General features: G+C 43.5%; 5 non-coding genes and 2 pseudogenes across 5 annotated transcripts; all 7 read left to right on the top strand.

Moving 5' to 3' along the window:
• Nucleotides 1-702: 702 nt before the first annotated feature.
• On the top strand, nt 703-893 carry LOC141192658 (U2 spliceosomal RNA). The gene has a single exon (XR_012265968.1). It is a non-coding gene; the product is annotated as a U2 spliceosomal RNA (small nuclear RNA).
• Nucleotides 894-7338: 6445 nt separating this feature from the next.
• Nucleotides 7339-7530, top strand: LOC141192541 (U2 spliceosomal RNA). The gene has a single exon (XR_012265915.1). It is a non-coding gene; the product is annotated as a U2 spliceosomal RNA (small nuclear RNA).
• A 1115-nt stretch (nt 7531-8645) lies between these two features.
• Nucleotides 8646-8836, top strand: LOC141192656 (U2 spliceosomal RNA). Its single transcript, XR_012265966.1, has one exon. It is a non-coding gene; the product is annotated as a U2 spliceosomal RNA (small nuclear RNA).
• Nucleotides 8837-9951: 1115 nt separating this feature from the next.
• Nucleotides 9952-10142, top strand: LOC141192655 (U2 spliceosomal RNA). Its single transcript, XR_012265965.1, has one exon. It is a non-coding gene; the product is annotated as a U2 spliceosomal RNA (small nuclear RNA).
• A 3356-nt stretch (nt 10143-13498) lies between these two features.
• LOC141192654 (U2 spliceosomal RNA) lies at nt 13499-13689 on the top strand. Its single transcript, XR_012265964.1, has one exon. It is a non-coding gene; the product is annotated as a U2 spliceosomal RNA (small nuclear RNA).
• Nucleotides 13690-14804: 1115 nt separating this feature from the next.
• On the top strand, nt 14805-14896 carry LOC141192637 (U2 spliceosomal RNA; annotated as a pseudogene).
• A 794-nt stretch (nt 14897-15690) lies between these two features.
• LOC141192570 (U2 spliceosomal RNA) lies at nt 15691-15866 on the top strand (annotated as a pseudogene).
• The last annotated feature ends 192 nt before the right edge of the window (nt 15867-16058 follow it).

Below are 16058 nucleotides of genomic sequence, written 5' to 3'. Positions count from 1 at the left end.
CTAACAGGTATGTGCGCTGGTTACTCTGCTGCGCTTAAAATTTCTTTTTTGGTTTGCTACAATGCCTTTTCTGAAACGTTGTCTCCCTCTGCTGGAACACTGACTTCTTTCATTTAATGCCTGCAGACTATAAAAGAGAACCCAACCCAAAAAGTTTGGTTGATTAGTCTGTGGCATTCTGTTAAACTGTTGCTTATGGCGGTCTCTGTGAGCTTCTCAGCGACATTCAGCCAGCCAGGTATCCTGCCTGCAGTAGATGGAATGTGGCAATGGAACGCTGGCTGCGCGTGTCATAATAGGCTCTGAGCCTTTATATACCTGTGCACAGCAGCAGCCACCTTCAGTCTGCTGCTGGACAGCCAGCAGCAGCAGCAGCAGGAGAGGTATGTAATCAGGAGCCCTCCTGCTAAGGGTAGACAGCTGCTCATTCCACCCCACCCCCCGCCTTAATTGGTTCTCCTCCCTTCCAACGGTGTTGAGGCGGGTGGGAACAGCAGGGGGTGAAGGTGCTGTGTTTAAAGAGGTGGAGTTATGCAGATCTAAAACGCGTGGATTGCAGCAGCAGCAAGCCGAAAAGTGCAGGCATGTAAGGGATCTAGAGGTTGACAACATGTCTTCTTAACGGGAGTCCAGGAGCTCATCTCCACAAATGGACTTTTCAGGATCCTTGGGTGGCTCCGTAGTTTGAAACCAATTCTGGTTATCGCTTCTCGGCCTTTTGGCTAAGATCAAGTGTAGTATCTGTTCTTATCAGTTTAATATCTGATACGTCCCCTATCTGGGGACCATATATTAAATGGATTTTTAGAACAGGGAGATGGAAAAAGAGCTTGCTCTGTCCACTCCACGCATTGACCTGGTATTGCAGTATCTCCAGGACCGGTGCACCCCTTCTTTAATGCAGTTTCTAAAATCAGAAAGAATTGAATTCAATGTTTTTTGTTCATTTTGCTTGTTTGTCGGATTTTGGGATGGACTCTTTGGCTTTGCTTTTCTTCTCCTCATTGGATTTTTCATGTTCAAAGTTGCAGAAGCCAGATTACAAGCTCATTTTGGTTCAACTTCAGCAACTGTGCATTGCATTGCCATGTAATGTGATGCAATGCTATCTTTCTAGCTCTCCCTTTTTACTTCCTTTTGGATAAACAGACATATTAGGCAAGCATTTTGGAGCTTTCACCTAAATAACTACAGGTGGTGAGATAAGCTGCACAATATAATTGACCTTTCAGTATATTGTTGCACACACACCATCTATTTAGCAAATGCCCTTGTTATCAACAGCAGCCTTTTAAACTCACCTGAGCTAACAGGTATGTGCGCTGGTTACTCTGCTGCGCTTAAAATTTCTTTTTTGGTTTGCTACAATGCCTTTTCTGAAACGTTGTCTCCCTCTGCTGGAACACTGACTTCTTTCATTTAATGCCTGCAGACTATAAAAGAGAACCCAACCCAAAAAGTTTGGTTGATTAGTCTGTGGCATTCTGTTAAACTGTTGCTTATGGCGGTCTCTGTGAGCTTCTCAGCGACATTCAGCCAGCCAGGTATCCTGCCTGCAGTAGATGGAATGTGGCAATGGAACGCTGGCTGCGCGTGTCATAATAGGCTCTGAGCCTTTATATACCTGTGCACAGCAGCAGCCACCTTCAGTCTGCTGCTGGACAGCCAGCAGCAGCAGCAGCAGGAGAGGTATGTAATCAGGAGCCCTCCTGCTAAGGGTAGACAGCTGCTCGTTCCACCCCACCCCCCGCCTTAATTGGTTCTCCTCCCTTCCAACGGTGTTGAGGCGGGTGGGAACAGCAGGGGGTGAAGGTGCTGTGTTTAAAGAGGTGGAGTTATGCAGATCTAAAACGCGTGGATTGCAGCAGCAGCAAGCCGAAAAGTGCAGGCATGTAAGGGATCTAGAGGTTGACAACATGTCTTCTTAACGGGAGTCCAGGAGCTCATCTCCACAAATGGACTTTTCAGGATCCTTGGGTGGCTCCGTAGTTTGAAACCAATTCTGGTTATCGCTTCTCGGCCTTATGGCTGCGATCTAGTGTTGGTTTTACTGGCATTGGTTGTAGTTGGAAGGTGCCTGGGGTACCCCGCCTCTTGGCCTTGGGTTCGGGTCCCACTCTGTAGTGGGGCTTAGGCCCTTGCTGCTATAAGGAGGTGGGCTTAGTCCCTGGGCAACGGGTTGCGATCCCAGCTGTACAGTCCTAGGATTGTTCAGCGACTCCTTAGTTGCGGAAATCCCCCATTATTGGTTGCGGAAATCCCCGTTTTCCTGTTGCGGAAATCCTTGTTTCACCATGGATTCAGATCCAGGTGAAATTCCGACCTATGCCCGGTTACGGCATACGGTGCGGTTTTACTTCCATGAGGGAGGTAAAGATAACAGAGGTTTACGTTTTATTGTGGATGATCTTCTTGTGAAATTTTTTTCAATCCAGAAATCCGAGATCCTGGCAATCCAAGACTACCCGAAGCGTGGTGTATACGATGTCACATTCACTGAAAAAGGTATCCACCAAGATTTTTGCCGTAAAATGAATGATCCTGATATAATTTACCAGAGAAAGCCAATCTTTAAAGGTGTTAAAATTGTCGAACATGAATTAGATGTGATAAAAACTGTAATTGTTAAAATTTACTCTCCTTATACAAAAGAAAGCGATGTTATTTCATTTTTATCCAATTATTTCAGCAAAGTGGTAAGCCATGGAAAAGTTATGAATGAGTGCGGAGTTTGGGCGTGTAAGTGGAAATTTACGGTGACATGTATTAAGGACCCTTCAAGCCCGGGGGGCATAAGACTTCCCCCAGCACGTTTTAGAATTGGAAACACGAATGGTGACCTCTTTTTTAATGGGATGCCGGCATTCTGTAGGAAATGCAAAAAATACGGCCATTCTAACTGTGACATTACTTGTGTAGCCTGTGGGAGCAAAGACCATAAAACTGAAAATTGTACAACTGGAATTTTTTGTAGCAACTGTGTTTCCAGAGGTCATGCTTTTTCTCATTGTCCTTTTAGGAATACCTCAAAGAGAGCTCAAGCTGGGCAAACAGAGAGACCTTCACCCCCTGAACCAGAAAAGCCCTCACCCCCTGACCAACCCTCGGCTGGTTCGGACAAGCCCGCGGAGGAGAATGAGGGGGAGAGTATGGAAATACCGACCGAGGATGGTGAGCCATGGTGTACTGTTGGAAACTCGAAGCAAAAGAGGGAACGGCGTGGTAACCCACAAACAGAAACCCCTGCGGAGGGACCGAGGGTGGGTGCTACAGGCCAATCCTCACCTTCGAATCCTCCTGGGAATACTCAAGGGCGCGAACAGTCTGGGCCAAAAAAACGCAGGTTGCACGGAGTGGATAGGGCACCTAAGGAAGTACCCCCACCGGAACCCCCGGATGGAAGTGGGAAACCTCAAACGGTGCCTTTACAGGGTGAGGAGGTTGCCAATGTCCCACCCCCTTCAGAAATGGAGGGGGAGATGGAGATGGCTGACTCAGTGATCCTGGAAACTCCTGAAAATAAGTGGTCAACGTCTGAGACGCATGTGCTCGATACGATTCCCCCAGATGGTGCCTCGATAGGGGTCCAAATGGGGGTTCGTGAGCAAAGAGGCAGGCAATACGACCAAGCAGAGTTGGACAGAATGGAACAAGAGTATATCCTGGGAGGTCTACGGTCTGGGACACTAACAGATGAGGAGTCCTCCGTGACGGGCTCTCTGTTGACGATCAATGATCCCTCATCTCCTGGAATAGAAATATAAACCAGCTGAGGTAAGAGTTTGAAAGAATGCTAAATTTCCTTTTTTTCTCTTATGGCAGGGATTAGCGGTTTTTCTCTTAACGCTAGAGGGTTGAAAACTAAGACCAGAAGAGTTGCTCTCTTTGATTTTTTATCCTCTCTAACAGCTACAGTTTTCTTTTTACAGGAATGCTGCATCCCACACAGTTTAAATTATACAGAATATGAGACTGATTGGGCACATGGACCCTCAGTATGGTCAGGATCAAACGGGTCCAGGTCAGCAGGGGTCGCCATTCTTTTTAAAGGGAATGTTTTTATTGACTCTGTTCAAGAGGTTTTACCAGGTAGAATTTTATTAGTAAAAGCTTTTATTGATGGTTTTAAATGGCAATTTTTAAACTTTTATGGAGCCACAGATAAGCAAGAAAGAGCTGATATGTTGAATATGTTACCCTTATTTATTAATGATTCTGTCCCTCTTATTTTATCAGGAGATTTTAATTGCATTTTAGGTGGAGAAAAAAGGTTCTCAAGCTCCACAAGTAGGAATTATGATAAAACGTGTTTTATGTTAAAAAATGTCATACAAGATTTTAATTTAACAGATGTTTTTAAGGAGTGTAATAAAGACTTGCCTGCAGAGGAATGGGTAACCTGGAGCAACGTGAATTGTAGCTCCAGGATTGATTTTATTTTCTGCTCTAAAAATGTATTGCCTTTTAAATGTGAGCTTTTATCTAATGTTTTTTCTGATCACAAACTTTTATCCTTTTATGTGAAATGTAATGATTTTAAGAAAAAAGGAAAAGGTACCTGGAAGTTAAACATTTCCCTTTTAGAAGACCCCCAAGTTTTATCTGATTTTACTGAATTTTATTTACATTTTAAAAGAATAAGAGACCCCCATATCCCTATAAGTAGGTGGTGGGAAAAGATGAAAAAGAACATAAGAGATTTTTTTATGAAGGTTGGGGTCCAGAAAGCTAAAGAGAAAAGAGAATTTTATTGCCAACTCAACACTAGATTGGAGACCTTATATAAATTGAAGAGCCATGAGATTGAAGTAGATAAAGAAATTAGTGACTTAAAAAGTGAAATTCAGCATACCTTAGAACAGAGAGGTAAAGAGTTAATTTTCCATGCAAAGGTCCAACATGTTGAAAATAATGAAACCTGTTCACGATATTTTTTTAAATGTATGGTGAAAAATCGTGTTTTTATTGAATCAATGGAAGGTAAACAAGACATAGAGGGTATTTTAGCTAAAGTGCATGAATTTTATTCCGAGCTTTTTAACACAAAATCTGTTGATGACCATTTTATGAAAAGTACTTTGGATGAAATTACAACTGTTTTAGACCCTGTCTCACAAGATGTTTTATTACAGAGTCTAACTGAAGATGAGATATCTGAGACCATAAGAAGCTTTAAGTCTGGTAAAGTACCGGGGCCTGATGGTATACCCATAGAATTTTATAAGGTTTTTTATGATATTTTACAGGAGGATTTATTTTATGTTTTTAACGAGGTTTTTAATACAAAAACCCTACCGAACTCCTGGAAGAAAGGTGAGGTCTCCCTTATATACAAAAAGGAAGACAAAACGCAACTAAGAAATTGGAGACCTATCACCCTTCTAAATTGTGATTACAAAATAATGGCAAAAATTTGTGCAAATAGACTTAAAAAGGTAATAGGTAACATAATCCACCCAAACCAAGTGTGTGGCATACCAGGAAGGAGTGTTTGGGAAAATTTGAATCTAATCAAAGATGTAATAGATGACACAAAGTCGAGGGGAAGTAAGCTGGCAGTCCTGTCTCTCGACTTTGAAAAAGCATTTGATAGAGTGTCACACCAATTCCTTTTTAATATTTTAGCTAAAATGGGTATACCAGAAGGTTTTTTATGCTCTCTCAAAGCATTTTATCATGGTTGCACTAGTAAGGTTTTAGTAAATGGTTTTAAGACAAGTGATGTGTTTTTAAATTCTGGTGTAAAACAAGGTTGCCCTCTGTCCCCCTTGTTATTTATTTGTGCCCTTGAACCCCTACTCAGTGTCTTAAGGAGAGACAAGCAAATCCGAGGCGTCCATTTGCCAGGTGGGGGAGGGCTAGAAGCAAAAGTTACTGGATATATGGATGATGTAGCCATAACATGTAAAGATGACCTGTCTATCCGGAAAACACTACGGCAAGTGGAATACTTCTGTGGTGGATCTGGTTTTAAAGTAAATTTTAACAAAAGCTGTATTTTAAATGTGGGGAATATGATTTTAAATGATGTACCGGTTCCTGAATGTGACTCTGTAAAGATTCTAGGTGTGATTTTTAACGAAACAAACAAAGGTAAAGAAAGCTGGGATCTTGTGGCACAAAAGGTAAATCAAAAACTATGTATGTGGAGGTTGAGGAAATTAACAATGGAAGGGAAGGTACTAGTTATAAAAATGGTAATTGTGCCTTTGTTATTGTACTTAAGTTTGGTGTTTCCCCCCCCCACACATACCTTTACGAAAATAATCAAAGCTTGTTTCACTTTTTTCTGGAGCTCCAAGATGGAGAAATTGAAAAGAGAGTTAGTGGTCAAGCCTAAAGAGAAAGGCGGTAAAGATTTCCCCGATTTTAGAGCTTTTGTTTTAATAAGATTTTTTGTTTTATGTTTTAATGCACTGTCGAAAAATAGTTATTGGTCATATTTCATCCGTTTTAACACAGGTTATTTTATGAAACGTCATGGATGGTTTGAAACAGTTTTAAGTTCCCCATATGCTCTTAATACACCAGAAAGCTATAAGATTTTAGGAACTATTGTAAACACGTATGACTTAAAAGGGAAAAGTGCAGAAGACTTAAGAGATAGCAAGATGATTTTAAATGGTTTCAAACAAAAGGAATCAATTGTACAGATTGGGAATTTTAATGATAATAAATGTACTGACATATGGAAAGTTATTAATGAACCCTATCTTTTTAATTCCCAGAAGGACCTGGCCTGGAGCTGTGTGCATGATTGTCTTCCATGTCGGGCATTCCAACACCGAAGAGGACTCGTGAGAACTGCCAGATGTCCAAGACAAAGATGCCTCGGAGATGAGACTGTTTTACATGTTTTATGGACTTGTCACTTTGCACGACAAACATGGACTACAATATTTCCTTTGCTTCAAAAAATGACAAACATTAAGGATCTTACTTTTGAAACTGTCTTATTTGGTCGTGTGGAGTGCCCCAACGCCAGCAAGAGGATCATCGCATGGAAGACAATCAGTACCATCAAAGAAGCTCTATGGAAGGCCAGGAACATCCTTCTTTTTAAACACGATGTTTTATCTGTGAAAGATGTTTTAGAGTTGGCTTTTAGTGAAATGTATATGTATTATTTATTGGATAAAAAGAGAAATGTAATTTTATCAAAACAATGGCTGGTAAAAGAATGGAACACAGCAATCTAAACACATTGTCTGTATTTTAATGTAATTTTACTGCCTTATTGAACTGAAATCAATTTATGTACGAATGCATTTTAAAATGTAATGATTTTATGTTCATATCTAATGTATTGTAATTAAGTTTTATCCAATAAACGGGTGTACCTATGTTTGGGTACATTCCAAGTCAAAAAAAAAAAAATCTGTTCTTATCAGTTTAATATCTGATACGTCCCCTATCTGGGGACCATATATTAAATGGATTTTTAGAACAGGGAGATGGAAAAAGAGCTTGCTCTGTCCACTCCACGCATTGACCTGGTATTGCAGTATCTCCAGGACCGGTGCACCCCTTCTTTAATGCAGTTTCTAAAATCAGAAAGAATTGAATTCAATGTTTTTTGTTCATTTTGCTTGTTTGTCGGATTTTGGGATGGACTCTTTGGCTTTGCTTTTCTTCTCCTCATTGGATTTTTCATGTTCAAAGTTGCAGAAGCCAGATTACAAGCTCATTTTGGTTCAACTTCAGCAACTGTGCATTGCATTGCCATGTAATGTGATGCAATGCTATCTTTCTAGCTCTCCCTTTTTACTTCCTTTTGGATAAACAGACATATTAGGCAAGCATTTTGGAGCTTTCACCTAAATAACTACAGGTGGTGAGATAAGCTGCACAATATAATTGACCTTTCAGTATATTGTTGCACACACACCATCTATTTAGCAAATGCCCTTGTTATCAACAGCAGCCTTTTAAACTCACCTGAGCTAACAGGTATGTGCGCTGGTTACTCTGCTGCGCTTAAAATTTCTTTTTTGGTTTGCTACAATGCCTTTTCTGAAACGTTGTCTCCCTCTGCTGGAACACTGACTTCTTTCATTTAATGCCTGCAGACTATAAAAGAGAACCCAACCCAAAAAGTTTGGTTGATTAGTCTGTGGCATTCTGTTAAACTGTTGCTTATGGCGGTCTCTGTGAGCTTCTCAGCGACATTCAGCCAGCCAGGTATCCTGCCTGCAGTAGATGGAATGTGGCAATGGAACGCTGGCTGCGCGTGTCATAATAGGCTCTGAGCCTTTATATACCTGTGCACAGCAGCAGCCACCTTCAGTCTGCTGCTGGACAGCCAGCAGCAGCAGCAGCAGGAGAGGTATGTAATCAGGAGCCCTCCTGCTAAGGGTAGACAGCTGCTCGTTCCACCCCACCCCCCGCCTTAATTGGTTCTCCTCCCTTCCAATGGTGTTGAGGCGGGTGGGAACAGCAGGGGGTGAAGGTGCTGTGTTTAAAGAGGTGGAGTTATGCAGATCTAAAACGCGTGGATTGCAGCAGCAGCAAGCCGAAAAGTGCAGGCATGTAAGGGATCTAGAGGTTGACAACATGTCTTCTTAACGGGAGTCCAGGAGCTCATCTCCACAAATGGACTTTTCAGGATCCTTGGGTGGCTCCGTAGTTTGAAACCAATTCTGGTTATCGCTTCTCGGCCTTTTGGCTAAGATCAAGTGTAGTATCTGTTCTTATCAGTTTAATATCTGATACGTCCCCTATCTGGGGACCATATATTAAATGGATTTTTAGAACAGGGAGATGGAAAAAGAGCTTGCTCTGTCCACTCCACGCATTGACCTGGTATTGCAGTATCTCCAGGACCGGTGCACCCCTTCTTTAATGCAGTTTCTAAAATCAGAAAGAATTGAATTCAATGTTTTTTGTTCATTTTACTTGTTTGTCGGATTTTGGGATGGACTCTTTGGCTTTGCTTTTCTTCTCCTCATTGGATTTTTCATGTTCAAAGTTGCAGAAGCCAGATTACAAGCTCATTTTGGTTCAACTTCAGCAACTGTGCATTGCATTGCCATGTAATGTGATGCAATGCTATCTTTCTAGCTCTCCCTTTTTACTTCCTTTTGGATAAACAGACATATTAGGCAAGCATTTTGGAGCTTTCACCTAAATAACTACAGGTGGTGAGATAAGCTGCACAATATAATTGACCTTTCAGTATATTGTTGCACACACACCATCTATTTAGCAAATGCCCTTGTTATCAACAGCAGCCTTTTAAACTCACCTGAGCTAACAGGTATGTGCGCTGGTTACTCTGCTGCGCTTAAAATTTCTTTTTTGGTTTGCTACAATGCCTTTTCTGAAACGTTGTCTCCCTCTGCTGGAACACTGACTTCTTTCATTTAATGCCTGCAGACTATAAAAGAGAACCCAACCCAAAAAGTTTGGTTGATTAGTCTGTGGCATTCTGTTAAACTGTTGCTTATGGCGGTCTCTGTGAGCTTCTCAGCGACATTCAGCCAGCCAGGTATCCTGCCTGCAGTAGATGGAATGTGGCAATGGAACGCTGGCTGCGCGTGTCATAATAGGCTCTGAGCCTTTATATACCTGTGCACAGCAGCAGCCACCTTCAGTCTGCTGCTGGACAGCCAGCAGCAGCAGCAGCAGGAGAGGTATGTAATCAGGAGCCCTCCTGCTAAGGGTAGACAGCTGCTCGTTCCACCCCACCCCCCGCCTTAATTGGTTCTCCTCCCTTCCAACGGTGTTGAGGCGGGTGGGAACAGCAGGGGGTGAAGGTGCTGTGTTTAAAGAGGTGGAGTTATGCAGATCTAAAACGCGTGGATTGCAGCAGCAGCAAGCCGAAAAGTGCAGGCATGTAAGGGATCTAGAGGTTGACAACATGTCTTCTTAACGGGAGTCCAGGAGCTCATCTCCACAAATGGACTTTTCAGGATCCTTGGGTGGCTCCGTAGTTTGAAACCAATTCTGGTTATCGCTTCTCGGCCTTTTGGCTAAGATCAAGTGTAGTATCTGTTCTTATCAGTTTAATATCTGATACGTCCCCTATCTGGGGACCATATATTAAATGGATTTTTAGAACAGGGAGATGGAAAAAGAGCTTGCTCTGTCCACTCCACGCATTGACCTGGTATTGCAGTATCTCCAGGACCGGTGCACCCCTTCTTTAATGCAGTTTCTAAAATCAGAAAGAATTGAATTCAATGTTTTTTGTTCATTTTGCTTGTTTGTCGGATTTTGGGATGGACTCTTTGGCTTTGCTTTTCTTCTCCTCATTGGATTTTTCATGTTCAAAGTTGCAGAAGCCAGATTACAAGCTCATTTTGGTTCAACTTCAGCAACTGTGCATTGCATTGCCATGTAATGTGATGCAATGCTATCTTTCTAGCTCTCCCTTTTTACTTCCTTTTGGATAAACAGACATATTAGGCAAGCATTTTGGAGCTTTCACCTAAATAACTACAGGTGGTGAGATAAGCTGCACAATATAATTGACCTTTCAGTATATTGCTATATTGCTAATGTTAAGAATGCTTATTCATCGGCTGCATTACCCCCCCTGGGGAAATCTGACCACAACCTCATACTATTGTCTCCTGCTTACCAACCAGACGTCCGCAAACAACCAGTGACAATTAAAAAGATAAGGAAGTGGTGTCCAGCAGCAGAGGAGGCGTTACAAGACTGCTTTGATTGTACAGACTGGGAGGTGTTGTGTACCATGAAAGAGAATTGTGATGTTAATGAGATTACTGGCAGAGTTACTGATTACATCAACTTCTGTATGGACATTGTAGTACCTGTTCAAGAGATTCGGTGTTATGCAAACAATAAGCCATGGATTACAAAAGAGTTGAAACATTTACTAAACATGAAAAAACTGGCTTTTAAAAGGAAGGACAAGGAGGCATTGAAAATTATACAGCGAGACCTAAAGGGGAAAATTAAGATTGCCCGTGAGGCATTCAGAGTTAAATTAGAAAATCAATTTGCACGAAAAAGCTCCAGAGAGGTGTGGGCTGGAATGAAGCTAGTGACTGGGTTTAAGGCAAGGTCGGAGCAGGTGGGTGGTGGACTTAGAATGGCTAATGAAATGAATGAGTTCTTCAATAGATTCAGCAATAAAGGTGCGGTAGCAGCAGGGAAGGGGGAGGAGGCCGGGGAACAACTAGCTAAATTAACAGGGGGTGAAATAGATCATTTCTCGGTCTCCAAAAATGTCGTGAGGGACCAGTTTAGTAAGCTGGCCATTGGCAAAGCAGCAGGGCCTGACGGTCTCAGTCCACGTGTCCTCAGAGTGTGTGCAAATGAGTTGTGTACTGTCTTCCAGCATCTCTTTAACCAGAGCTTACAATCAAAGAGAGTACCAGTGCTATGGAAGACTTCCTGCCTGGTGCCGGTTCCCAAGACTACCTTCCCGACTTCCCCGGGGGACTATAGACCGGTGGCCTTAACATCGCATGCGATGAAGTCCTTGGAGAGAATAGTACTTGCTCACTTGTGTCCGAGGGTGATGGCGCATACTGATGATCTTCAGTTTGCGTACCGGCAGGGACTGGGGGTGGACGATGCTGTAGCGTCTCTGCTACAAACAGTACATTCCTTTTTGGACAATGATGGAACCACAGTGCGTGCTTTGTTCTTTGATTTCTCTAGTGCGTTCAACACATTACAGCCACTCTTACTGCGTGGAAAGTTGATTAAAATGGCGGTGGATGAGGGACTTGTGAATTGGATAATTGACTACCTGTCGGATAGGCCACAGTTTGTTAGGTGGGGGACGGCTACATCAGATAGTGTACTGAGCAGTGTCGGAGCCCCGCAGGGAACAGTGCTGTCGCCATTCCTCTTTACATTGTACACAGCTGACTTTCAGTATAAATCAGACCGTTGTTACCTCCAGAAGTACTCGGATGACTCTGTGATAGTTGGCGGTATTGGGAAGGACCAGGATGAAGAGGAATATAGAAGGGTGGTTGCGGACTTTGTAGTATGGTGCCAGGCTAACCATCTAGAACTAAATGTTAAGAAAACCAGGGAGTTGGTGATGAGCTATGGAAGGTGCAAGAAGGTATGCCTACCTGTTACCATTGACGGTCAGGATGTGGAGATGGTGGACAGTTTCAAATATTTGGGGGTTTACCTGGATAGCAAGCTAGACTGGAAGTGCCACGTGGAGAAGGTCTACAAGAAGGGGATGAGTAGATTGTACTTCCTAAGGAAGTTAAGGTGTGTGTGGCAAAATGCTTGAGGTGTTCTACCAATCCATTGTGGCTAGTGCCACCTTTGCGGCAATAATTTGCTGGGGTAACAGTGTGCGTGTTGCTGACGCCAACAAGCTCAACAAACTTATAAAGAAGGCTAGCGCGACGGTGGGCCTACAGCTTCGGACTTTTGAAGAGGTGGTAGAGGAAAGGATTAAGAAGAAGTGCAGAGCTATAATGGGCAACAACACACACCCGCTTTATGAACTGTTTGCGAAACAGAAGAGCACATTCAGCAATCGCCTAATACAACTAAGGTGTAAAAAGGAAAAATACAGGAGATCGTTTGTTCCAACAGCTATGGGGGTGTTTAACAAATGTCTGAAAAGCAATGTCTAAAGTATTCCAAATGTTATGTTATCATATGTGTCATGTTCGAGATCTGTGTTCTGCTGCTGTGATACCGCAATTTCCTACGGGATAAATAAAGTATATCTTATCTTATCTTATCTTATCTTATCTTATCTTATCTTATCTTATATTGTTGCACACACACCATCTATTTAGCAAATGCCCTTGTTATCAACAGCAGCCTTTTAAACTCACCTGAGCTAACAGGTATGTGCGCTGGTTACTCTGCTGCGCTTAAAATTTCTTTTTTGGTTTGCTACAATGCCTTTTCTGAAACGTTGTCTCCCTCTGCTGGAACACTGACTTCTTTCATTTAATGCCTGCAGACTATAAAAGAGAACCCAACCCAAAAAGTTTGGTTGATTAGTCTGTGGCATTCTGTTAAACTGTTGCTTATGGCGGTCTCTGTGAGCTTCTCAGCGACATTCAGCCAGCCAGGTATCCTGCCTGCAGTAGATGGAATGTGGCAATGGAACGCTGGCTGCGCGTGTCATAATAGGCTCTGAGCCTTTATATACCTGTGCACAGCAGCAGCCACCTTCAGTCTGCTGCTGGACAGCCAGCAGCAGCAGCAGCAGCAGGAGAGGTATGTAATCAGGAGCCCTCCTGCTAAGGGTAGACAGCTGCTCGTTCCACCCCACCCCCCGCCTTAATTGGTTCTCCTCCCTTCCAACGGTGTTGAGGCGGGTGGGAACAGCAGGGGGTGAAGGTGCTGTGTTTAAAGAGGTGGAGTTATGCAGATCTAAAACGCGTGGATTGCAGAAGCAGCAAGCCGAAAAGTGCAGGCATGTAAGGGATCTAGAGGTTGACAACATGTCTTCTTAACGGGAGTCCAGGAGCTCATCTCCACAAATGGACTTTTCAGGATCCTTGGGTGGCTCCGTAGTTTGAAACCAATTCTGGTTATCGCTTCTCGGCCTTTTGGCTAAGATCAAGTGTAGTATCTGTTCTTATCAGTTTAATATCTGATACGTCCCCTATCTGGGGACCATATATTAAATGGATTTTTAGAACAGGGAGATGGAAAAAGAGCTTGCTCTGTCCACTCCACGCATTGACCTGGTATTGCAGTATCTCCAGGACCGGTGCACCCCTTCTTTAATGCAGTTTCTAAAATCAGAAAGAATTGAATTCAATGTTTTTTGTTCATTTTGCTTGTTTGTCGGATTTTGGGATGGACTCTTTGGCTTTGCTTTTCTTCTCCTCATTGGATTTTTCATGTTCAAAGTTGCAGAAGCCAGATTACAAGCTCATTTTGGTTCAACTTCAGCAACTGTGCATTGCATTGCCATGTAATGTGATGCAATGCTATCTTTCTAGCTCTCCCTTTTTACTTCCTTTTGGATAAACAGACATATTAGGCAAGCATTTTGGAGCTTTCACCTAAATAACTACAGGTGGTGAGATAAGCTGCACAATATAATTGACCTTTCAGTATATTGTTGCACACACACCATCTATTTAGCAAATGCCCTTGTTATCAACAGCAGCCTTTTAAACTCACCTGAGCTAACAGGTATGTGCGCTGGTTACTCTGCTGCGCTTAAAATTTCTTTTTTGGTTTGCTACAATGCCTTTTCTGAAACGTTGTCTCCCTCTGCTGGAACACTGACTTCTTTCATTTAATGCCTGCAGACTATAAAAGAGAACCCAACCCAAAAAGTCTGGTTGATTAGTCTGTGGCATTCTGTTAAACTGTTGCTTATGGCGGTCTCTGTGAGCTTCTCAGCGACATTCAGCCAGCCAGGTATCCTGCCTGCAGTAGATGGAATGTGGCAATGGAACGCTGGCTGCGCGTGTCATAATAGGCTCTGAGCCTTTATATACCTGTGCACAGCAGCAGCCACCTTCAGTCTGCTGCTGGACAGCCAGCAGCAGCAGCAGCAGGAGAGGTATGTAATCAGGAGCCCTCCTGCTAAGGGTAGACAGCTGCTCGTTCCACCCCACCCCCCGCCTTAATTGGTTCTCCTCCCTTCCAACGGTGTTGAGGCGGGTGGGAACAGCAGGGGGTGAAGGTGCTGTGTTTAAAGAGGTGGAGTTATGCAGATCTAAAACGCGTGGATTGCAGCAGCAGCAAGCCGAAAAGTGCAGGCATGTAAGGGATCTAGAGGTTGACAACATGTCTTCTTAACGGGAGTCCAGGAGCTCATCTCCACAAATGGACTTTTCAGGATCCTTGGGTGGCTCCGTAGTTTGAAACCAATTCTGGTTATCGCTTCTCGGCCTTTTGGCTAAGATCAAGTGTAGTATCTTTCGAAAAGGCGGTTTTGGATGTTGGCCGCCCTAGTAGATTGATACATTATGCACACTGGGGTTTAGGCGCTTGTTAGTACGCCAGGTGGCTAATATAGTCATCTGGTGGAAAGCATGGCCCCCCAGGATCGACGCCATTGGGCCGTGGAAGATCGAAAGCCCGAAGTGTGAAGTGCCCCAGGAGTGGTGACCCTGGGGTGCCTTAACTCACTGGGATTGGGAACCCCACTTGAGTTTATGGCACATTTGCACAAGCACTTCAAATTTTCTTTCTTCGCACACACCCTTATTCCGGGCCTTCTGGCCTTAGGATGGGGAATTTTTCAATTCCCGGTCGAAGGTCCGGGCAGTATTATACTGTGAAACCTTCACTATTTATTTAATTTCTTTGTCACTGTGTGTCCACTTATTCACGTGTGTCACGTCCTACTAGGATTTTGTCGGGATGCGGTTCCCTTACGGGTTCCTCTCTTGGCAGGTCTAGGGGGGGAGTGTGTGGCCATCAGGTTCCGCTCCCCCCTGAACCCCCCTGGCTCTCCTCTTTCGGGAGGAGAGCGTTGTTGGCTCCCCTCTTCCGGGAGGGGAGCACAGTCTTTGGCTCCCAGTGCCTTGCTCGGGTGAGAACTCGGGCAGGTGCTGGGGGTAAGATTGGGTCGCCTCTGGCTTCGGCTGGAGGTGGCTTTTTGTCCCTGTTCCTCGCTGTGGCCTTTTGGCTCGGAGGGACGGGGAATGGTTTGGGGGACCCTTCTCCTTTTGGAGAGGGTTTCAAGAAGACCAGCATCCTGGTGCACTTTTTTTGTGGCACTTGTCACTTTTTTAAGCGCACTCGGGTTTTGTACACGAATTCGGGCTTTCAAAAAAAAAAAATCTGTTCTTATCAGTTTAATATCTGATACGTCCCCTATCTGGGGACCATATATTAAATGGATTTTTAGAACAGGGAGATGGAAAAAGAGCTTGCTCTGTCCACTCCACGCATTGACCTGGTATTGCAGTATCTCCAGGACCGGTGCACCCCTTCTTTAATGCAGTTTCTAAAATCAGAAAGAATTGAATTCAATGTTTTTTGTTCATTTTGCTTGTTTGTCGGATTTTGGGATGGACTCTTTGGCTTTGCTTTTCTTCTCCTCATTGGATTTTTCATGTTCAAAGTTGCAGAAGCCAGATTACAAGCTCATTTTGGTTCAACTTCAGCAACTGTGCATTGCATTG

Source organism: Phyllobates terribilis, unplaced genomic scaffold, assembly GCF_046119375.1.
Source record: "Phyllobates terribilis strain yellow unplaced genomic scaffold, ASM4611937v1 Scaffold_63__1_contigs__length_7903474, whole genome shotgun sequence".
NCBI lineage: Eukaryota > Metazoa > Chordata > Amphibia > Anura > Dendrobatidae > Phyllobates > Phyllobates terribilis.
This window is presented reverse-complemented; position numbering and strand designations above follow the sequence as displayed.